Raw genomic sequence first — 25,287 nt, 5'->3', positions numbered from 1 at the left:
AGAGCAGTGATCCCCAACCAGTAGCTCGTGAGCAACATGTTGCTCTCCAACCCCTTGGATGTTGCTCCCAATGGCCTCAAAGCAGGAGCTTATTTTTGAATTCCAGGCTTAGAGGCAAGTGTTGGTTGTATAAAAACCAGATGTACTGCCAAACAGAATCTCAATATAGGTTGACAATCCACATAGGGGCTACCAAATGGCCAATCACAGCAATTATTTGGCACCCCAAGAACATTTTTCATGCTAGTGTTGCTCCCCAACTCCTTTTACTTCTGAATGTTACTCAAGGGTTCAAAAGGTTGGGGATCCCTGACATAGAGAATCTCAACATAACCTTTTAGAGAAGGGCAACTTGATTTACACTCATGCTCCATGAAGAACCAAGAACCTGTTCTGATAACAGAAATAAAAAGAAGAGACAAAGGATAAGGCAAAGCAAAATATTTCTTGATTAGTCTTTCATTAGCAAATAACAGCTGTATTTATATTGGGTTAGAACCACAATGCTCCCTTCCCTTGTAAATGGTTTGATGGTTTCCCCTTTAAACATAGAGCAACATTCTAAAGGAAAGTGAAGAAGGATGTGTCTTACCGTTGACATTGTCTCCCAAGCCTATAACAACACAAAGAAATATTTTCATACACATATTTGATGGCTCTTGTTAGCCATATGATGGATTCATTGTTGGAATGGAGTTGGCTTCTCTATGAAACCTCAGTAAAGTTTTATCATGTTGTCATTGTTGGAATGGAGTTTGGCTTCTCAGTAGAGCGTTAGGATGCAGTTATTGCTGGAATTGATTTGGTCCACTTGGAAAATCCTTTCCACTACTCTTTTCGCCCACATGCTTTCTCATTATTCTCACCGTATGTTATCTTCTCTGGCATTTTCTGCTGTCCTCACAGGGTCGGACTGGGCCAGCGCCGAGAAAAAAACCCAGTGAGCCCCTGTGCCGGGAAAAACTCAGTGGGCCCCGGCTCTCGTAGGCCCCCCAGTCCGACCCTGTGTCCTCATCTTACTTTGTCTCTTGTGCTCCTCTTCCTTCTTCTGTTTTTCTCGACTTCTTTATATGTTTCTTCTCTTTTTCTATTTGTCTTTGGTCTCCTTCCAACCTCTTTTTAACAAGTTTCCCTATTTTACACTACTCCCATATTTTCTCTTGCTCTCTTTTTTCCCTATTTTCTCCAGCTGTTTCCAGTCTGTAAATTTACTTTGGTTTCTAAAGGGTCTTTTAGGTGCCAAGACAGGGTAATTGGGCTGGAAGCAGAGGAGGGCCTCCAGTGAAACATTTCCCCAGGTTCTTACGAGCCAGTGAAGCAGTTTTTGGGAGAGAATCCTTTAATAAGTATTCTGCCTGCTATGTTTGTTGAAGCAACCCTGCAAAACTATGTAAGGTTTATGTTAATTAAGGTTGCCACCTTTTCTGATTGGGGAAAAGGGGCAGGGGCGGGCGGATAAGTCAGGGTGGGCGGATGATGTCAGGGGGCGGGTGGATGACGTCAGGGGGAGCGGATTTACCTCGGGTGGACCAGTGACATAAGAGGTGGCGGGGAAGATGACATCAGGGGCAGGACTGATGACATGGCGATAAGCAATTTTCTGGTTGCCATGTCATTAACGTCAATGGCCTGTCCAGATTTCCTAATTTGCCACTTTTCACCCTGACTGCCTTTCCAAACATCAGGCTGTCCAGGTGAAATCCGAACAGGTGGCAACCCTTATTTTAGTATATGTCTGACAGTCGGCAGAAAGTGATGCTGTTGGAGATCTAAGCCATAACCTAGTGCTAATGTTGTCACTTTTATTACTTTACCTCCCTGAGTACCTTCTATGGGCCTGAGCTCCCAGTGATTGCAGGAAAAGGCTCTGATATTAGCACCGAACAGCAGTGTTGGCACATTTGCACGTTGTTTTTACGTACTGTGGGCAAGAATTTTTGATTCCATTCCTCCGTTCAAATGTTGTTGTTTTTCTGCTGCTCTGCCGGATCTTTCTGACACAAAAACACCTACTTGCCTTCTGGACACATTTTTCAACTGACTTACTTGTATGTAAATGGAGCCTGCCCTGCTGCGTTTGTTTTACAGAGAACAGTGAGGGCTTAAAGGAGAAGGACAAGTATTTTAACTTGGGGGTGCTAAAAGTTAGGCACCCCCCAAGTGATCACATGTACTTCCCTGAAACCCTGGGCCGGTGCTCCTTCCAGCAAGCACCACGGAGCGATCGTCTTCTGGCTTCTTTTTTTTGTCGTGGCTCTGAATGTGCATTAGCGTGAAAAGCTGAACTTTAACGAAAAAGTCGGCTGTTTAGTTCTACTGCACATGCGTCTGCCCCGGGAAATTTGAAGATAGAAGAAGCGGGAAGACGATCTCTCCTTGGTGCTCGCTGGAAGGGGTTTCAGGTAAGTACATCACGTAGGGGTGCCTAACTTTTGGCACCCCCAAGTCAAAAGACATTTCCTTCTCCTTTAATTGCATCAAGGACCCCTAATTGCCTCACTGCACCTCCTATTTCTGTAGAGATTAGTGATGGGCGAATTTATTCGCCAGGCGCGAATTTGTGGCAAAAGTTCAGTTTCTGACCAGTCTGACCACCAAGTAGTCAAGGAAGTTGTCAGGAGTAAGAAAGAGGCTGCTCTGATGTTCTTCTGCTTAGGAAAACAATTCAAAAACATTCTCACTTCTTTCCTAAGCAGAAGAACATCAGAGCAGCCTCTTTCTTTCTCCTGACAACTTCCTTGACTACTTGGTGGTCAGACTGGTCAGAAACTGACCAGCAGGTGGCACTGTTGGAACAAAATTCATTCATATTAACAGCACATGTATCCCTTAATATCTTGGAATAAAAAGAAAATAAATGATGAATTGATATTACAAAAGTGCTTAGAATAGCACTCTCATCAATTTTACATTCACTTACTTTAAAGGTTTACTCATCCTTTAAAAATAAATGAATATATGTGAAAATACACCAGATTTGCCCTTCACCATGGACGTAACTACAGAGGGGGACCCAAATGGTACAGGGGCCCATGAGACCCTAATACATATACAATTTCAATAAATATTGGTAAAACAGCTCAACCTCTAGACATTTTGGTGGCCAGCAGATTTTTGCCTCATAATTGTCTGAAATTATCACTGGAAAACGAGGGAATGCTGAAGAGGGATGGGAGAGTGGGGTACAGAGCCCAAAATCTGGTAACTCCTGACTTAAACACAAGTCAGTCCCATTGCATGCTGGGTATTGTAGTCTTACAATTGTTAAACAAAAACTACATTACCCAGCATGCATTGGGAGACACAGGCTTGGCAAATTAGGGCAAGAAAAGACTTTGGCTGGTTTTCAAAGTACAAACCAGCCAAAGACCCAAAAAGTAGCCCAAATTTGTACCTTGGCTAGTTTGTACTTTCAAAACCAGCCCGGGCTTTAAATTAGTAGCCCAATTTGGCTGGAAAACCGCCAACCTGGCACCCCTGGATACTGATCTATTGGAAGAGGACAGCAGTACTGCAGAAAGGCAATAGCTTGACTAGTCCTCCTGTATATAAAAATGGGGTTTTACAAAATCTGTTGAGCTTCATGGCTGCACCTAAATCAATACATGTTTATGTAAATTATGGACACCCAAAAGAGCAGGGTTTAGCAGAGAGTAGAAGGGGGGACACCTATGTGAACATGCGGAAATGAGGGGGCCATACTCATGTACTTATATGGCTGCCACTGCCTTAACCTAAAAAGCACAGGGTTTGGCACCTTGAATATCCCTGAAATCAGAAGGAGCAGAGAGTAGTGATGGGCGAATTTGTCCCGTTTCGCTTTACCGAAAAATTCACAAATTTCCTGTGAAATGGCAAAAAATTTGAGAAACACCGCCAGTGTCTCGTTTTTGCCGCCGGCGTCTGTTTTTGGATGCCGGCGTCCTTTTTTGGATGCCGGTGCACATTCTCCTGTGAAAATGCGCCAGTGTCCAAAAAAGCATACGCCGGCGAACTTTCGCTGCAGTTTTGCACATTTATTCACCGGCGGCGAAACGTGGCCCAACACTAACAGAGAGGCTAGATTTATTCCATTAAGTAAATTCATATTTAAGTCAATAGCTCTGCATAGTTGTAGTTGTACTTCTGCTTTCCCAATTCAACGGGCCATTAAAATTAGACTGTTAATGACCTCTAGTGGTCACTTAATAAAAGTTCACTTCAGTTACTTTAGTTTTTGTAATACCCCCCACAAATTACAAATAATTAGGGATGGGCGAATTTTTTCACCTTGTTTCGCTGCAAAATTGATGCCCATAGACTTGTATGGCGGCGTGTGTCAAAATATAAAAAAAAAAAAAGACGCGGGACAAAATTATTTTGACACCCATAGACTTTAATGGGTGTCAGCGACATTTCGTCGGCGGTGAATTTTTGGCGAAACGAAATGGGTCAAATTCGCCCATCCCTACAAATAATATCACGTTCGTTTTCATCACTTTCACATGGAATCTGAGTCTTATATTTGTCCTTTGGCTGTAAATTTGAAGATGTTAATGTAATTGGATTTTGCACTTGGATTAAGGATTATAAAATACTGACACGTAACTACCGCCCCCTTTTTTATTGCTTTACACAAGTTGGACAGATGTAATATATTGGTTTATAAAATGCAGTTGTGTAGTTTGTTCTGACTGAGCTTAACTTGCTTATGTCTCCCACTCTCCTAGTTCTCCTGGTATAATATGGGCCCAGTAATATCCAGTTACGTCGCTGGAAACAATCATTTAAAATAAAAAAAAATAAAAAAGTATTCGTAACCTTCCAACAATTACATTACTTTCCTCAAAAATGAAAGTTTGCAGGCATAAGTTAAAGGGTATATTAATAGGGTTGCCACTGTCTGGATTGCACCCGGATAGGCCGGTTTTTGGAAGGGCTGCCCTGAAATCTGGACAGGACATTGAAGTGAATGACAAGGCGATCAGCCAATCGCTGATCGGCACATCATCAGTCCCACCGGCCTCCCCATGTCACCCACCCTGCCCCCTTCATCACCAGCCCACCCCCTGCCCATTTTCACCAAAAAAAAAAGGTGGCAACTACATATATATATATATATATCTATATATATATCTATATATATCTCTATCTATCTATCTATCTATCTATCTATCTATCTATCTATCTATCTATCTATCTATCTATCTATCTATATATATATATATATATATATATATATAAACCTTCCTTACAAATGATTTCTAACCAAATTAATCAATTTACTAATAATCTCTACTCAGTGGAGTAACAATGGTGCACGGGGCTCTCTAAATTTTGGAAGGACATTTCCGTCCCACCAGGCCATATCCCCCTACTACTCCCCAGCACATGTGCAAGTTAGGTAAAAGAATAACTGGGGGGGGGGGGGTTAAAGAAGAACTAAAGATTAACTAAAGAAGTAGGTAGAAATGTTGTTGTGCTTCTGTACCAGCCCAAGGCAACCACAGCCCTTTAGCAGTAAAGATCTGTGTCTCCAAAGATGCCCCAGTAGCTCCTCATCTTCTTTTCTGCTGATTCACTGCACATGCTCTGTGCTGCTGTCACTTACTGAGCTTAGGGAGCCACTCACAATATACAGTACACATAGAATAGAAATGTCACAATATAAGGCTGATTAGTAATTAATACACATAATTACTACATGGCAGCACAGAAACCAGTGTAATTAGCATCAGAATTTAATAATCAGCAAACCTGTAGCATCAGCTTATATTACAGCCAGGGAAGCTCATTTTCTGCTGGATAATTAGTGACGAGCCCTAAGCTTAGCTTCTCAACAGCCAATCAGAGCCCACTGAGCATGTGAGTGTCACCATGGGGGCAGCCATTCAAGCACAGGATACACAGCAGATAACAGATCATTTTGGAAGAATCTCATTGTATACTATAGAGATTATCTGTGTATCCTGTGCCTTTTCTCCTTTTTCAGCTTTGAATGGCTGCCCCCATGGCTACACAGCAGCTTGTTAATATAAACTATAGTAGTACTCATCTGTTATCTACTGTGTATCCTGTGCTTGAATGGCTGCCCCCATGGCTACACAGCAGCTTGTTTATATAAACTATAGTAGTACTTATCTGTTATCTACTGTGTATCCTGTGCTTGAATGGCTGCCCCCATGGCTACACAGCAGCTTGTTTATATAAACTATAGTAGTACTTATCTGTTATCTACTGTGTATCCTGTGCTTGAATGGCTGCCCCCATGGCTACACAGCAGCTTGTTTATATAAACTATAGTAGTACTTATCTGTTATCTACTGTGTATTCTGTGCAGCAATAATTGTCAGTGGTGCCATCACTGGTTTTTTTTTTCTTAAATATTTTCCTTTTTTTCTTTTTTATTAACTTACAACTTCTAGCATAGTTCAACATAGGTGCTAAGTGCAGTTTTCTAATTGCATCCAGTCTTTGCTGTCATTCTCTAACTTACAGCAGGCAGGGCTCCCACTATAGGCACCCAGAGACTTCTCTATAGCTACCCTTGAGTGCCAGTATAGTAAAATATGGCCCTGGCAGTAGACTGATTGAGACTAATTACTGGTCAGTTGCTATGTGCAACATCATTGCAGTCTATAACATGTGTAGTAGATGAACCTCTGTGTGTGAATCCACTTAGTAGGTTTCTGTCCCGTTTTGCTTTCCTAAAAAATTTGCGAATTTTCCGCGAAATTTGTGAAATGCGAATTTTAATGCCTGCGTTTTGACACCCTTCAGATTCTGATGCTCACGGCAATTTTGACTGTGGCGTTAGTCAATGGTCCGAATAATGTTGAGACGCGATGGTCCAAAAATTTTTGACGCCGGCGAATTTATTGTCCTGCGGCGAAACGCGGAAATTGGCCGCAAATTCGAGCTTGTCGAATTTATTTGCCAATCACTAGATATGAGCAAATCTGATAAGTACTTGGCCTCTCATCTATAACCAAGTACAAGGGCCCCGAGACGCTGCTTCTTATCTGCAGTGGGAAACAGTCATTCAACACTGTGACCACCAGAGGTCAGTGTTCTTCAGTGAAAGATATTGCTATTTATTCGTAGAGTAACTAGTATTGGCTGCTTCTTTTTGGGGCTTTAGATTTTATAAAACTGCAGAAAACAAACTCATGCAATCACTGGCCACTGGCTCTGATATTATGCATATTTTTTTAAAAATATTTTAGAGCAGGCAGAATTCTCATTGGAGGATCTTCTAGCATTCATACAGTGATCCCCAACCAGTAGCTGGCGAGCAACATGTTGCTCTCCAACCCTTTGGATGTTGCTCTCAGGGTACTCAAAGCAGGTGCTTATTTTTGAATTTCAAGCTTGAAAGCAAGTTTTAATTGCATAAAAACTAAGTATAGTGCCAAGTAGAGCCCCTTGTTGGCTGCCTGTCAACATAGGGGTTACCAAAATAGCCAATCACAACCCTTATTTGGCACCCCAAGGGACTTTTTCATGTTTGTGTTGCTCCCCAACTCTTTTTATATTTGAATGTGGCTCAAAGGTAAAAAAAAGGTTGGGGACCCCTGGAAGGCATTGTCCCTGGAGAGTTCAGTGAACAATTTATCACCTCTCACTCTAAGGTAGGGTTGCCACCTGGCCGGTAAAAATAAGGGTTGATCCCAATGTTATTAATTATAAATATATAAGAAGGCAACCCTACTCTAAGGGTAGATACACACAATGCTATTTGGGGGAGATTAATAGCCCAGCGACAAATTGCCTCTTCTTCGGGCGACTAATCTCCCCACAATGCCTTTTTTAAGTCACCTGAAGAAAAGAACTTTGCTCTCCATCTTGTCTTCTTGTTTTCCATGATTATACGAGTTGAACATTGGTTCTTTTCTTCCTATAGCTTCTACCTGTAAGATGGGTGCAGCAGGAAAGTATGGTTCCTATAATCATAGTTGTAACTTAGAAAGTAAGTAAGTATGTTAGGTTGAAAAAAGAAACACATCCATCAAATTCAACCTTAAGTCTATATGTAACCTGCCTAACTGCCAGTTGATTCAGAGGAAGGCAAAGAACCCCATTGAAGTCTCTCCAGTTTTTCCAATTTGCAATTCTTTCCTGACTCCAAAATGACAGACTAGTCTCTGGATCAAAAATCGTAAATAGAAATGACACACCATGACTGTATATTCCCAGTGGTGGGACTGTTCCAAACTGCAGAACGTTTGCCAACATCAATTAACTCATCACAGCCAATAAAACGTTTATAGCCAGGTCCGGATTTGTGGCAAGGCCACAAAGGCCCGGGCTTACGGCGCCATGAATTCAGGGGCGGCATGGCGGCATGGCGCCCAGGCGCATTCAAGCAAAGTTGTTCCCCTTCCATGTCACCTCTACGTCGTCCTCCCCGTCTCCTTGCGCCTGCACGTATATTTGCATGCACACGTCTTGAATATACGTATATAAGTGCAGGCGCAAGGAGACGGGGAGAAGAATGCTGAAGGGAAGGACGATGTGGGAAGGAAAGACAGAGAGGGGGATGCATAAGGGGGCGATGAGTGGAGACGGCCTAGGGACGCCCCATTTGCAAATCCGGCCTGTGGACAGCTGACCAGTTAGCTCTACCTGTTGACTGCTTGCTATGGGTTACTAACTTATTTGAAAAGATTAGACCGTTTGTTTATGATAGTAGCCCTTTAGGGTCAGGGCACACGCTAAGATTCCGGGAGATTTAGTCGCTCTGGCAACAAATCTCCTCTTCTTCGGGGCGACTAATCTCCCCGAATTGCCTTCCTGCCGGCTAGAATGAAATTTGCCGACGGAATGGCACTCAGAGCGCTTTGTTTTCCGAAGTCGCCCGAAGTTGCCTCACGAGGAAACTTTGGGTGACTTCCGAAAATGAAACACAGCGATTTCCATCCCGCGTCGATTTTGATTCTAGCCGGCGGGAAGGCAGTTTGGAGAGATTAGTCGCCCCGAAGAAGAGGAGATTTGTCAGCAGACAACTAATCTCCCCAAATCTGACCGTGTGTCTCTGCCCTTAATAGGGGTTTTTTATTATGCCAATTTTTTTTTGTCCTAATGCATTAAAGTCAATGGGGCAAATTCACTAAGCGCCGAAGCGCCGAACGCTAGCGTTAATTCGCTAGCGTTTGGCATTTTCGTTACTGCGCAAATTCACTAACGAACGCTGGCGTCGTTTCGCTACTGTTACTTCGCACCCTTACGCCAGGTGAATTTTCGCTAGCGACGTAACTACGCAAATTCACTAACTTGCGCAGTGTACTGAACGCTACCTTTTACGCTAGACTTCCTTCGCCACCTCAGACCTGGCGAAGCGCAATAGAGTAGATAGGGATTGTTTCAAAAAAAGTCAAAATTTTTTCTAAGTCCCAAAAAACGCTGGCATGTTTTCTACATTATGGGTGATAGGCTGAAAAAGATGGAAATTTTTTTTGGGGCTCCCCTCCTTCCCCCCTACATTTCCTAACTCATGGCAACTTACCTAGACAGTGGGCACATGTGTAGGGCAAAATAAAATTTTTATTTGATGATTTGAAGGTTTTCTAGGCATTTGTAGTGCTGATACGTATTCCTCCATTGAAATTTGAATTTCGCGCCGTATGCAAATTAGCCTTCGCTAGCGTAACTTCGCTTTACATAGCGAATCAACGCTAGCGCAACTTCGCAACCTTACTCTACCCCTGTGCGCAACTTCGGATTTTAGTGAATTTGCGGAGCGCTGGCAAAACTATGCCTGGCGAAGTGCGGCGAAGTTGCGCCTGGTGCAACTTCGAATCTTAGTGAATTTGCCCCAATGGGTGTTTTTTCTTATGGCGACTTTTTTTCTCCAAATGAATTAAAGTCAATGGTCGTTATTTTCAAATTTTCCGCATTTTCGAAAAACAATTCGCACATATGTGTAAATACAAACATCTGAACTCTTGGTTCATGAAAGACCATTGATCTTGGCATGAGCGAGGTGAATGCAGTGTTCTTCAAATTTATTTAAAATTCCCTTCACAAAGTATTACAAGGCGGCTGCTGCTGTTGATGGGAAGGGGGGGATTATAACCAGTTGGGTGCTGGATGCCCTCAGACACGGTACAACACAATGTTTTATTAACAGCAACAGAATGAAGAAAAATGAAACCGCAGGGACCAGAGGTCAGTGATACCCTTGTTAGCCGATAAAGGCAATGGTATTGTCAGTTGAGGTTTTAATTTTCTCCCATTCTCTGCTTGTTAATAAATCATTATGTTTCGAATAGGAAATGAACAGCAGTGTGTTTTTATATACCTGGTATCCAAGAATGTCATCTTCTTCTCTATGTCTTATAAGAGTATTGCAGGGGTCACACTGGAAATGTTTTTATGGGTGCTGGAGGCTCTCCTGGTGGGCCCAGGGCCTGTATTACAATATTATTCTGTAGCCAGAATTTATAAGGGCGTATATATAGTGCTCAGAGATATATAAATATTGGTTAAAGGGATACTGTCATGGGGAAAACATTTTTTTCAAAATGAATCAGTTAATAGTGCTGCTCCAGCAGAATTCTGCACTGAAATCTATTTCTAAAAAGAGCAAACAGATTTTTTTATATTCAATTTTGAAATCTGACATGGGGCTAGACATATTGTCAATTTCCCAGCTGCCCCAAGTCATGTGACTTGTGCTCTGATAAACTTCAATCACTCTTTACTGCTGTACTGCAAGTTGGAGTGATATCACCCCCCTCCCTTTCCCCCCCCCCCCCGCATTAGCCAAACAACAGAACAATGGGAAGGTAACCAGATAGCAGCTCCCTAACACAAGATAACAGCTGCCTGGTAGATCTAAGAACAACACTCAATAGTAAAAACCCATGTCCCACTGAGACACATTCAGTTACATTGAGAAGGAAAAACAGCAGCCTGCCAGAAAGCATTTCTCTCCTAAAGTGCAGGCAAAAGTCACATGACCAGGGGCAGCTGGGAAATTGACAAAATGTCTAGCCCCATGTCAGATTTCAAAATTGAATATAAAAAATCTGTTTGCTCCTTTGAGAAATGGATTTCAGTGCAGAATTCTGCTGGAGTCGCACTATTAACTGATGCGTTTTGAAAAAAACATGTTTTCCGATGACAGGATCCCTTTATAAAGGTGTTCCGCCCATAAAATGCACTTTTAGTATGTTATATTATAGCCAATTCTAAGCAACTTTTCAGTTGGTCTTCATTATTTATATTTTATAGTTTTTGAATTATTTGACAGCTTTCAAATGAGGGTCACTGACTCCATCTAAAAACAAGTGCCCTCTAAAGCTGGCCACAGACGGGCCAATAAAAGCTGCCGACAGAACGAGTTGGCAGATTCTTGGCCCCCCCGAAAGTCGGGCAGATGTCGATCGGGCAGGGTTAAAAATCCCGGTGGATCACGGCTTCGTAGATGCGGTCCCACGATCTGACCGCCCGTATTGGCAGCATTATGATCCGATCGTTGGGCCCATGATTAGATTATACCGATATCGCACCTCAATGTGGGCATATCGGGGAGGGATCCGCTAGTTTGGCGAAATCGCCAAATGATTGGATCTCTACGTAAATGGCCAGCATAAGGCTACAAATGTATTGCTATTAGTGATGGGCGAATTTATTGACCAGGTACGAATTTGGGTGTTTCGCCGCCGGCGAATTGAATCGTCGCCGGTGACAGTTTAGGACGCCGGCGACAATTAATGGACGCCCATTGATGCCGGCATCAAAATCGTCATTTTGCAAATTTTCTGCCTGTTACGCAAATTTTGTGGGAAATTTGTGAAATTCGTGGCGAAGTGAAACGGGACAAATTCGCACATCACTAATTGTTACTTTCTATAACTTGTCTTTCTATACAGGTCTCTCCTATTCATATTCCAGTCTCCCATTTAATTCAGTGTATGGTTGCTAGGGTGATTTGTACCCTAGCAACCAGACTGATGAAACTGCAATCTGGAGAGTTGCTTAAATAACTCAAAAACCACAAATAATAAAAAATGAAAACCAATTGCAAATTGTCTCAAACTATCCCTCTCTACATCATACTAACAGTTTATTTGAAGGTGAACAACCCCTTTAAAGCCTTCGGCAATTGCTATTATTGAACCAAGAAATAAAAGTGCAAACCGAGCAGGGAGGATTCTCACTGACCCTGGGCAGCTTGTGCGGTGTTGCTTTAGAACTCCTTCTTAGATGTTGCTGAACTATAGCTCCCATTCATAGTTCAACCTTCATAGCAGGCTGTAAGTTAAAAGGGGTCATTGATGAGTGCAAGAGCAGTGTGCAAATCTCACCCATAATGCAGTGTTTCCCTATAATTCCTGGGCCTGTTGGATCAAACTAAATGTATGCCCCTTTAAATAGGATTTAACACATTATATGCTGGCACTCTGCTATTTGATTAGTGGTACCGTAAATGTTATAATTATCTGTGGCAAGTTAGCCTAGTGCCTCATGCCCCTTATTAGTAGCCCATTTCTTTTCAGAACACTGATTATTATACTATTTATTTATTTAATATCCGCCTCTCCTCAATGCAATTTTAGTTTTTCATTACTGTTTCTATCCCACCATTCTTTATTAAGAAGTAATGGTTAGTTGAATTTCCTAAATCTGACTGTTTTGCCAACGTGACTGTCAGTTAAAGTTTCTAATGCTAACGGACTCCTGCTGCACAAATATGGCAGCCCCCACCTTACAGGAACATGGGGGTAAGAAAGGTAATGTAAAAGCATCTGACAAATACTTATATACAAGTATATATAGATGGATAGTGATGGGCGAATTTATTCGCCAGGCGTGAATTTGCAGCGAATTCCCGAGATTCACCACCGCCATGAAATTTGCCTGTGTCAAAAAAAAATGGACGCCAGTGTCCGTTTTTTTGGACGCCGGCGCAATTTTGCCAAAAACTGACGCCGGCTTCCGTAAAAAACGGACGCAGGCATCAAAAACAGACGCTGGTGTAAAATACGAGAAGACGTTTCGCGTATTTCACGGGAAATTCACACATTTTATGGCGAATCTAAACGCCCCAAATTCTCCCATCACTAATGATAGATAGAAAAAAGGTTAATTCCTGGTGTCAGTACCTTTTTAAAGCAAAACTGCACAAATTATTTTTTTTTTCCAGGGCAAAGGAATCAACCATTGACAATCCTGCCTACTCTGACAGTTTTGTCTGCTGTGAAGTGATGGGCGAATTTATTCGATGGTCGAAGTATCCAAAAAATTACTTTGAATTTCGAATTTATTTACTTAGAAAATTCCCTCGAATTCACTTCGACCCTTGATAAATCTGCCCCTAAATGTTTTTATTACTCATCTTTCTATTCAGGCCCTCTCCTATTCTCCTAAATCAACGCATGGCTGCTAGGAAAAATTTGACCCCAGCAACCAAATTTCTGAAACTGCAAAATAATAAAATCCAGTACAAATTGACTCAGAATGTCCCTCCTTATGTCATTCTAAAAGTTAACTCAAAGGTGAACAACCCCTTTGAATGAATAGTTTGTAGTGTTGTACACCTAAATGGCATATATCTATATCTGCCCTTTAAAAGTTTGATTGTACACAGGGGTGCTTCGCCAATGAGGCGAGTTGAGGCTGTCGCCTCAGGCGGCAGCGCCCCACTGGGTACCAGGGGCAGCAAAAATGCTGCTCCTGGTACTTTAAGAGCGAATTTCCGGGGGAGGGGGGGGCAGCAGCAACTGCTGCTGCCTCAGGCGGAGGAGGGGCCAGGATCGCCACTGATTGTACAGGTACAGGTATGGCACCTGCTATCCCGAATGCTCAGAAGCTGGGATTTTCCAGATAATGGATCTTTCTGAAATTTGGATCTTCATACCCTTAAGTCTGCTAGAAATTCATTTATACATTGATTAAACCCCATTGGCTGGTTTTGCTTCCAATAAGGATTAATTATATCTTAGTACAAGCTACTATTTTATTATTACACAGAAAAATGAAATCATTTTAAAAAAAAAAAAGTCAATGGGAGACGGCCATTCCATAATTCTGAGCTTTCTGGATAACGGGTTTCTAGATAACGGATCCTATACCTGTACTGTTGGCACACAAAATTGCACTTCGACAATGCTTTTTCGACAAGCATGAAAAAGTCAAATAAGGGCTGTGATTGGCTATTTGGAAGGGCAAGGCCAGACGTGGTGCGTTTTTAAAAAAGCTCCGTTGGCCGTAAATATGCCACTGAAACCACACGCGACCGTCAACATGCTTTTATTTTTTATGCGTTTTTCAGAGCGTAGGTTTCTTTTCCCAACATGCACTTCTCATTAATTCCGCTGGCTAGAAACAGAAAATATTATTAAATATTTACATGCAAAATGGAGCAGGAATGATCGTCAACACGCAACGTAATTACGTCACCAGCCTAATACACCGTAAAAACGTATAGGCATCATTTATCTCGCGAGAATTTGGACGCCATATTTAAAATACGCTGCGTATTTACGTAAAGTGTGGTTTCAAACTTGCAAATCCCGTCAAGTCTACTGATTTGGTTGTTTCTTGACGTATTGTCGTTTCTGCCGAAAAATGCCAATACTGGCTTCCAGTGGCGGATTTCGTCTTGCAAGCGCCCTGTGAGAATTGCCATATTGTGTTTCCTATTAGTTTCCGTGGTAGTGCAGTTTATGCGTATTTACACCCGACTGAGTTTTTTTAAAAACGCAACGTAAAAACGCCACGTCTGGCCTTGCCCTAAATACAGCCCTGATCTCCAGCCATTTATAACAGCTGCTAATCTTCCTGTACTTTAAGTCTGAAACTGATGTCACTAGAGGATACGGGTAGATAAGGAATCACTGGCACTTAAAGGGCAGGTGTAAGCAGGGACAAGCCCTTGCCTTTTATTAGCACACGGGACTACCCGGGCCCTTTATCAAGCCTTAATAAAGGGTCCGGGTGGCCCAAAATGCAAAGGTTTGTCCCTGCTTGCACCTGCCCTTTGAGTGCCAGTGATTCCTTATCTAATTGCAGTAGGAGGGTCCCTTCGTCACCGTGCACCGGGCAACTGACTGACAGTAGCCTAACATCAGGGACTGCTGACAACATTTATCTCAGTAGGTCTGTGGTTGACGTGACATATTAAATTACATAATGTTTATTAGATAACAAATTGTCTGACACTGCCTAAATTACAATATGCCCAGAGGAAACATGATTACCCTCGTAATAAATTTTTTTTTTATTTTTGGAGTATTGCTGAGGACATAATAAACATTAATAACAAATCAACCTAATAATGTGCAGATTCCCTTTTATGGTAAGTTATCCCCTCCCAGTGGGAATATGGAGTTCCATGATCCTGTCCGCTCCAGAGAAAGAGATATTTATATAATTGTGGAAGAGAAACAGACTTCAGATGTTTGCGAATACCAGACGCAGTGTCAGTTAGGGGGTGCTTAGTACAGGGGGAATACCTCTCCTGGCACAACTGTATAGTGTTTCCATGTGCAGGACATAAGGACACTTAGGAGGCTGTTGCGGCTGAGCTGATTTAGAACATGGGAGTCCCCATGATTACAAATTTGTATGGAATCTCTGCAGGCTACATGGCAATTTGGTATCTCTTTACAAGCAAGATGATAGAGCCAGGCCCGGATTTGCGGCAAGGCCGCATATGCCCGGGCCTAGGGCGGCAAAAAATAGGGGCGGCATGCCGCCCAGCCGCAATATGGGGACGTTCGCGTCCCCGTTCAACTACACCAGCTGGGAAGGCGGGCACTAGGACCGCGCAGCCGCCTGGTCGGACCGCGTGGCCTAGGGGCGGCCGGAAAAGAAATCCGGCGCTGGATAGAGCCTATTTCTGGTAAGTTGTACTTGCTACAGAGGAATACCCATGGCTTGGAATTCCAATAAACTCCATTTTAGCTTAAAGGGATACTGTCATGGGAAAACATGTTTTTTTCAAAATGCATCAATCTTCAATTTATAAAAGACTTAATGTATGAAGATCCAAATTACAGAAAAATTTGTTATCTGGAAAACCCCAGGTCCCCAGTATTCTTAATAACAGGTCCCATACCCAGTGTCGGACTGGCCCACCGGGATACCAGCAAAACTCCCGGTGGGCCCAGGTGTCAGTGGCCCCTCATGCTGCTAAACATTTGGCTTATTTCATAGGGATGCACCGAATCCACTATTTTGGATTCAGCCGAACCCCCAAATCCTTTGTGAAGGATTCGGCCAAACCGAATTTGAACCCTAATTTGCAAATGCAAATTAGGAGTGCGAAGGGGAAAAAAATTTTACTTCCTTGTTTTGCCACAAAAAGTCACGTGATTTCCCTCCCAACCCCTAATTTTCATATGCAAATTAGGGTTCGGATTCGGTTCGGCCAGGCAGAAGGATTTGTCCGAATCCTGCTGAAAAAAGGCCGAATCCTGGATTCGGTGCATCCCTATTATTTCATGACCATTTCTGTATTTCTTTAAGGGGCTTAATAATGGAAGAATAGAGTATAGTATGTAGAGATAAAAGACTAGGAGAATAAAGAGATTGAGGAGAGGAGGAATAATAGTTTGTAAAGTGGGCCCTCAGTTTAAGGTTTTCTGGTGGGCCCCTGGCATCCCAGTCCGACACTGCCCATACCTGTATCGTCATTTTCTGGAATTATTATCCAGCCTTGTTCTCCTGTACAGATGAGTGTCAGCTGAAACATTTGCCACGACATGTAGCCATTTACTACTTGCTTGGGGAACTTTATGTCCATTGTCGGCTTGTGATTTGTGATAGAATGTACATTTTTATGATTTAACTGCCACGGCAGCCACTCTCCGTCTGTTTCACAGAGACTACTGGCAAGTGGAGAGACTAAACATCCTCTGATGAAGTGTCTAGAGGCGTGAAAACCAGAAAAATTTAGGAGGGGAGAGCTACTTCACCCCGGTCACAGGCACCTTCTCAACTACATATTACAGCAAAAGTGAGTATTACTATGCAAAGGCCAAATCTGTAATGAGAGCTGCTATTTTGTGCTGACACAAGGTCACCTGGTATGGATAGATTAGGGTATGGGGTGGGTAACTCATACCAAATGCTCTCAAACAGGAGACAAGTAACTACTACCTGCTGATTGATCTATGGCAGGGGTCCCAAACCTCTTTTTACCCGTGAGCCACATTCAAATGTAAAAAGAGTTGGGGAGCAACACAAGCATGAAAAAGGTTCCTGGAGATGCCAAATAAGGGCTGTGGTTGAGTATTGGTAGCCCCATGTGGACTAGAATCATACAGGAGGCTCTGTTTGACCTGTTTTTATGCAGCCAAAACTTGACTCCAAACCAGGAATTCAAAAATAAGCACCTGGTTTGAAACTACTGGGAGCAACATCCAAGGGGTTGGTGAGCAACGAGTTGCTCATGAGCTACTGGTTGGGGATCACTGATCTACGGGATACTACTAGACCAGTGGTCCCCAACCAGTAGCTCGTGAGCAACATGTTGCTCTCCAACCCCTTGGATGTTGCTCCCAGGAGCCTCAAAGCAGGTGTTTATTGTTGAATTGCAGGCTTGGAGGCAAGTTTTGGTTGCATAAAAACCAGCTGTACTGCCAAACAGAGTCTCAATGTAGGTTGATAATCCCCATAGGGCTACCAAATGGCCAATCACAGCACTTTCTTTGGCACCCCAAGAACATTTTTCATGCTACTGTTGCTCCACAACTCCTTTTACTTCTGAATGTTGCTCACGGGTCCAAAAGGTTGGGGATCCCTGTACTAGACACTTGGCTGTAGTCAACTCTGGTGCTGCCAAAGGAACTGGACATCTGTGTACCCCTGTTCCTGTTATGCTGACCTTTTAAGAGGGGGTACCTCCTTTTAGCTCCGATGCTGGATTTATTAGTATTATTTTCTATACAGGCACTGTCTCCTAAAGTTGCCACTATCACCACCCTAAAGCTTGGTGCCTATATTTAGAAATTATGGCCCTGACTAGAACTACATACATTCCACAAAATGTATTATAATAGTCCACTACATACAGTATTTATATTAAGGATGCACCGAATCCACTATTTTGGATTCGGCCAAACCCCCGAATCCTTTGTTAAAGATTCGGTCGAATACTGAACCTAATCCGGATCCTAATTTACATATGCAAATTAGGGATGGGAAGAGGGAAAACATTTTTTACTTCCTTGTTTTATGACAAAAGTCATGCAATTTCCCTCCCTGTCCCTAATTTGCATATGCAAATGAGGATTCGGTTCAGCCTGGCAGAAGGATTCGGCCGAATCCGAATCCTGCTGAAAAAGGCCGAATCCCGAACCGAATCCTGGATTCGGTGCATCCCTAATTTATATGCACTCAGCAGCTCCCCTTGGAATCCCCCGAATCCTTTGTGAAAGATTCGGTTGAATACCAATCCAAATCCTAATTTACATATGCAAATTAGGGCTGGGAAGAGGGAAAACATTTTTTACTTCCTTGTTTTATGACAAAAGTCATGCAATTTCCCTCCCTGTCCCTAATTTGCATATGCAAATGAGGATTCGGTTCAGCCTGGCAGAAGGATTCGGCCGAATCCGAATCCTGCTGAAAAAGGCCGAATCCCGAACCAAATCCTGGATTCGGTGCATCCCTAATTTATGTGCACTCAGCAGCTCCCCTTGGAATCCTTGGAACCCCCCGAATCCTTTGTGAAAGATTCGGTTGAATACCAATCCAAATCCTAATTTGCATATGCAAATTAGGGCTGGGAAGGGGAAAACATTTTTTACTTCCTTGTTTTATGACAAAAGTCATGCAGTTTCCCTCCCTGTCCCTAATTTGCATATGCAAATGAGGATTCGGTTCGGCCTGGCAGAAGGATTCGGCCGAATCCTGCTGAAAAAGGCCTAATCCCGAACCGGATTCGGTGCATCCCTAATTTATATGCACTCAGCAGCTCCCCTTGAAGAGGGGATACCCAATATATTTAGACATTTACAGGGAGTTTTCAGCACGTCAGTTTTTATAACAAGGTTTATTAAACTGCTACAGTAGTTGGTGTATCCCCTTAAGAAATCACAATGTGCTTCATAATAATACTGATAAAACCTAACAGCAAAAACACATTTAATTGTGGTATTTCAGCAGAGTGCTATCCATCCATTCCTCCAGTGACAAATTCCCAAGTTCCGCACTGGTTTCCTTGATTAGTCCAAATCTGTAATACCAGACAATCTCTATTTAACTGAGCCCTGGAGAATTTGGTGTCCCCTGAAGACAATTGATTTTGCCGTCATCCAGCCATCTCCGTGTAGATTTACAGGGATCTTTTTCTTCCATGGAAATCAATTGGCAATAGTTTTTTTTTTGTTTTAGGCAGTCAATGCTGACAAATGTTCTAATAACTGTAAGCTTTGGGGAAAAGAAAAACAGAGTGTTATTTAATACCCAGAATTGTTCTTTCATTACTCTGGCCTAGTTTAAAGGGATACTGTCATGGGAAAACATGTTTTTTTTTTTCAAAACACATCAGTTAATAGAGCTGCTCCAGCAGAATTCTGCACTGAAATCCATTTCTCAAAAGAGCAAACTGATTTTTTTATATTCAATTTTGAAATCTGACATGGGGCTAGACATATTGTCAATTTCCCAGCTGCCCCCAGTCATGTGACTTGTTCTCTGATAAACTTCAGTCACTCTTTACTGCTGTACTGCAAGTTGGAGTGATATCACCCCCCTCCCTTTCCCCCCCCCCAGCAGCCAAACAAAAGAACAATAGGAAGGTAACCAGATAGCAGCTCCCTGACACAAGATAACAGCTGCCTGGTAGATCTAAGAACAACACTCAATAGTAAAATCCAGGTCCCACTGCGACACATTTAGTTACATTGAGTAGGAGAAACAACAGCCTGCCAGAAAACAGTTCCATCCTAAAGTGCTGGCTCTTTCTGAAAGCACATGACCAGGCAAAATGACCTGAGATGCACCTACACACCAATATTACAACTAAAAAAATACACTTGCTGGTTCAGGGATGAAATTTTATATTGTAGCGTGAATTATTTCCAGTGTAAACAATGTAATTTACAAATAAAAACGACATCATAAAAATCATGACAGAATCCCTTTAATCATGTGAGATTGAAAGGCGCAGACAATTCCATAATGGAAATAATTAAAAGGTACAGAGTCTTGCCATATGTTAGCATGGGCTACTTTTTTCCTTAACCAACACAGCACCCATTAACTCCCTCCCCCACTTTGATGCTCTCTATGATGCCATCTTTTTTTGTGCGCAAACGGGTAGGAGGCGTGCCAGTGACGTGGGGGTGGGGCAGGCCGATGACATTGGGGGGCGGGTGATTCAGGGGTGGGACTGATGACATGGCAATCAGCGATTGGCTGATCACCATGTCATTCACTTCAATGTCCTTTTCGGATTTCCTAATTTGGAAAAACCTTGCTGTCTGGGTGAAATCCGGAAAGGTGGCAACTGGCGATGGGTGAATTTCTACCTTTTCGCTTCGCTGAAAAATTCGCAAAATAATCGTGAAACGTGAAAATTGACGCCCGGGTCACACGCTGTCGTTAAAGTCAATGGCCGGCCGAATCACTAGTGCTTGTCCCTGCCAGACGGATTCTTCCCACAATAGGGAGAAAGTGCCTGTTAGACAGAATGGGTTGTCCTGTTCCAAGATCCCGTGGCTCTGTTGTGTTTGAGGCATGTGCTGTTTGCTAGGCAACAATGTGTTTCCACTCCACGGCCAATGACAATTCTAACATCAACAGTCTAATGAACATTGTCAGGCTCTGGGCTTTCTGCATTCAGATGCCTAAATGGATGGAACAACCTGCATGTGAAATTAAATGCAGTTCATGTCACTGAAAAACATGTTTTTTTCAAAACACATCAGTCAATAGTGCTACTCCAGCAGAATTCTTCACTGAAATCCATTTCTCAAAAGAGCAAACAGATTTTTTTATATTCAATTTTGAAATCTGATATGGGGCTAGACATTTTGTCAATTTCCCAACTGCCCCTGGTCATGTGACTTGTGCCTGCACTTTAGGAGAGAAATGCTTTCTGGCAGGCTGCTGTTTTTCCTTCTCAATGTAACTGAATGTGTCTCAGTGGGAACTGGATTTTACTATTGAGTGTTGTGCTTAGATCTACCAGGCAGCTGTTATCTTGTGTTAGGGAGCTGTTATCTGGTTACCTTCCCATTGTTCTTTTGTTTGGCTGCTGGGGGGAAAAAGGGAGGGGGTGATATCACTCCAACTTGCAGTACAGCAGTAAAGAGTGATTGAAGTTTATCAGAGCACAAGTCACATGACTTGGGGCAGCTGGGAAATTGACAAAATGTCTAGCGACATGTCAGATTTCAAAATTGAATATAAAAAAATCTGTTTGCTCTTTTGAGAAATGGATTTCAGTGCAGAATTCTTCTGGAGTAGCACTATTAACTGATTCATTTGGTAAAAAAATTTTTTTCCCCATGACATGATATCCCTTTAAGTTAGAGAGATCCAATCCAAACATGGTGTCTAGTCATCTAGTGATGGGCGAATAAATTCGGCAGGCACGAATTCGCATCGAATTTCTACATGCAGCCAACGAAAATTCACCGGAGTAAAAAAAAAATCTAGACGTGCGTGGGAATAATCGATCGCATCAAAACTGTCAGGCGTCAACATTATTCGGACGACATTGAACTTAACGCGAGCGTCAAAATTGTCGTGAATTGATGCGAGCATCAAAATTGTTTTGAATTGACACAGGTGTCAAAATTGACGCTGGCGTCAAAATTCGAGTTTCGCTAATTTCTCGCCTCTTCGCGGGAAATTCGCAAGTTTTTCGACTAAGTGAAACGAGACAGATTCGCCCATCACTGGTGCCATCAGCTTGCCTAATGTCCGTTTGCCATACTTAGTGCAAACAAAATCAGAGAGCATTGGTGTTAGCATCTCTCTCTCTCTCTCTATAATAGAGACGCGAATTCTATAATAGAGAGAGAGATGGTGCAAATTATAAAATGATTAGGGTATTGTATTAATAAACACAGTAAAAAGGAAATCATTCAAACACAGCCTTTTTCAGAATACCCAAATGTTGCTGGACAAACATATCCCAAAAATGTACAGGTATGAGATCCATTATCCAGAAACCCATTCTCCAGAAAGCTCAGAATTATGGAAAGGTTGTCTCCTATAGACTCCATTTTAACCAAATAATCCAAATTTTAAAAAAAAAAATATTTCCCTTTCCTCTGTAATAATAAAACAGTTGCTTGTATTTGACCCAAACTAAGATGTAATTAATCCTTATTGGAAGCAAAACCAGCCTATTGGGTTTATTTAATGTTTACATGTAGACTTACGGTATAAACATCCAAATTACAGAAAGATCTGTTATCCAGAAAACCCCAGGTCCCAAGCATTCTGGATAACAGGTCCCATACCTGTACAACTTGAAGTTGTGTACTTTAATTTTTTTTTAGTTTTTGTATGATCTATATTTGTATGATGAGATATTATGAGACAAATTGCAACTAGTTTTCATATTTTGTTACGTTTGTTTTTTATTATTTTGCTTTTTATTGAGCAGCTTTCCAGTTTGCAATTTCAGCAATCTGGTTGCCAGGGTACAAATTCCCCTAGCAACCATGCATTGATCTGAATGAGAGACTGAAATATGAATAGGAGAGGGCCTGAATAGAATGATGTGTAATAAAAAGTACCAATAACCATACATTTGCAGCCTCGTAGACCTGTTTTGTAGATGGGGGTCAGTGACCCCATTTGAAAACTGGAAAGAATGAGAAGAAGGCATTCTAAAAGTTAATATATAGGTTCCTTTTAACAGAAGCTTTTACTTGTGTTAAAGGGAACTTTCACGAAAATCAATTTATCTAAATATTTTCTGCTACAAACAAATCAGATTTTCTTGACTTTTTTTCGCAATTTTTTCAGACTTTTAATTAGTGATGGGCGAATTTGCTCCGTTTCGCCGAGAAATTAGCGAATCGGCGCCGGCGTCTCGTTTTTTTTTTTTTATATGCCGACGTCCATTTTTTTTGATGGTGGCGAGTTTTCGCCTGCAAATTTTTGCGCCTGCTTGCAAATTTATTCACCGGCGGCGAATCGCGCAAATTCGCATTTGGTGAATAAATTCACCCATCACTACTTTTAACCAGAAAACTCCAAAAATTTTGGGGTATTGCACGAAACCCAGCGCACATCAAAAAATCATTGCGACAATTTTATAATAAAATAAAAAAATCACAAATTTTTCGGGATTTTTGCATTCGGAGTTTCAAATTTTTCCCATTTTTTCTAAATTTTTCTGATTTTTTACCCGATTTTTGTCGGAAAACTTCTGGGTATTGCACGAAACCCAGCGCACAAAAAAATCATTGGGACTTCTCCCTTTGACTTATATGCAACCTCGACAGGTCTGAGATGCCGAATTTTCTAATTTAGATTTTCCATCCTCGGGGGTTTAATAAATTCTGAAAAATTTGTGATTTTTTTTAAAGTTTGACTTCATAAAAAAATTAACACAACACTTTTTTTGTGATTTGTGCATTCGGAGTTTAGTAAATAACCGCCTAAGTGTCAGGTCTGATACACCTTTTGGGGGCTCCCTTTCCTAGGAGATATTTTAACACTAATTCAGATACAGTGTAACTGATTCTAACAAAAGCAACACAATTACTGGAATGAATTAGGGTAGGACTACACAAACTACACGATTTTGGCGCGATCAACGCTGCAACACCATCCGACAATTCTATCTCTTACCTTAATTCTGTCGCATACGAGGCGTTTTGTTGCAGCGCGTTGGATCACACCGAAATCGTTCGTGTAGTCCTACCCTAAAATGAATTAATTTGAATACAGTAAATCCTGAATTTGTATACACATATACTGTAACTGAAACACTCACTTTTGGGTAAATTTACTCAACAACAGAAGGACAGCTGGGATGTGCACTACCCATGATTAATGTATTTATTTACAGTGGGTTTATTCTGCAGCTATTTAACAGGAGCTGAAGGTTGTTGGACTGCAGAAATCAGCGTGTTCCAGTAATTCATCAAATGAATGATTTCTGCTCTGTTTCTTGGTAATAAGAGATTCTACCCAGATGTTGTTAGTGATTTGTGCATGATGATGAATTTAATCCTAACAAGCAAAAAAAAAAAAATACAATTGGGATCACCCTCCGGAACTCAGGCAGCTTAGGGGGGGGGAGCGATACACTGTATGTGGCCTGAATCACCAGGAGACGTGGCTGGCCAAGCTATTCTCAGATTAGAAAAGTGATGTAGTTGATTTATTTGTAAATCCGTTTTCCCTGGAATTATGGTCGTTGCGCTTTCCAAGCCCAGAGAATTGTTCTTGTTGGGTCAGTAATGATCCTCAAATAGGAATTTGTCCATGACCTTTTACATCTTTATGTGTTTGTGAATTTGTTTCCAACCCAAGGCTCAACTCTAGTGATCAGTGTCGGACTGGCCCGGCGGGATACCGGGAAAGAACCCGGTGGGCCCCCGCCGGGCCAGTCCCCCTCTCCCAAAATTAAATTAAAAAAAAAAAAAAAGTTTTCGGCGCTTCGCCGCTCAAACATGCGCACAAAGGAACACCGCTCGCACATGCGCACAAAGGAACACCACTCGCGCATGCGCACAAAAAAACACCACTCGCGCATGCGCACAGAGAAACGCCGCTCACGTTCTTGCGTGCACACCGAGCGGCACACAGAGCGGCGGGGGGCCCTGGACCAGCTGTCCCGGTGGGCCCCGGGCCCCCCAGTCCGAACCTGCTAGTGATGAGCCAATCTGTCCCGTTTCGCCGGAAAATTTGTGAAACTGCGAAAAATTTGTGAAACGCATTTTCAATCAATAAATCAATAATGGTTGTTTTTTCTTATGGCGACTTTTTTGTCCTAATGCATTAAAGTCTATGGTTGTTTTTTTCTTATGGCGACTTTTTTGTCCTAATGCATTAAAGTCAAGGAGCGTTTTTTCTTATGGCGACTTTTTTGTCCTAATGCATTAAAGTCAAGGAGCGTTTTTTCTTATGGCGACTTTTTTGTCCAAATGCATTAAAGTCAATGGTCGTTTTTTCTTATGAATATTTTGGGCTAATGCATTAAAGTCAATGGTCGTTTTTTCTTATGGCGAATTTTTTGTCCTAATGCATTAAACTCAATGGTCGTTTTTTCTTATGGCGACTTTTTTGTCCTAATGCATTAAAGTCTATGGTTGTTTTTTTCTTATGGCGAATTTTTTGTCCTAATGCATTAAACTCAATGGTCGTTTTTTCTTATGGCGA

At 42.0% G+C, this 25,287-nt stretch overlaps 1 protein-coding gene across 1 annotated transcript in view; it reads left to right on the top strand.

Moving 5' to 3' along the window:
• Positions 1–25,287, top strand: part of LOC108712590 (potassium voltage-gated channel subfamily A member 1-like) — a 108,724-nt gene that overhangs the window by 12,877 nt on the left and 70,560 nt on the right. Inside the window, exon 8 of the transcript XR_001935006.2 lies at positions 16,812–16,945. The gene's annotated coding sequence lies outside the window, so the exon portion shown is untranslated. The remainder of the gene's footprint in view (positions 1–16,811; positions 16,946–25,287) is intronic.

The sequence above is a fragment of the Xenopus laevis genome, chromosome 3S (assembly GCF_017654675.1).
Source record: "Xenopus laevis strain J_2021 chromosome 3S, Xenopus_laevis_v10.1, whole genome shotgun sequence".
Taxonomy (NCBI): Eukaryota; Metazoa; Chordata; class Amphibia; order Anura; family Pipidae; genus Xenopus; species Xenopus laevis.
The sequence above is the reverse complement of the archived record's forward strand: the minus strand, read 5'-3'. Positions and strand labels throughout refer to the sequence as shown.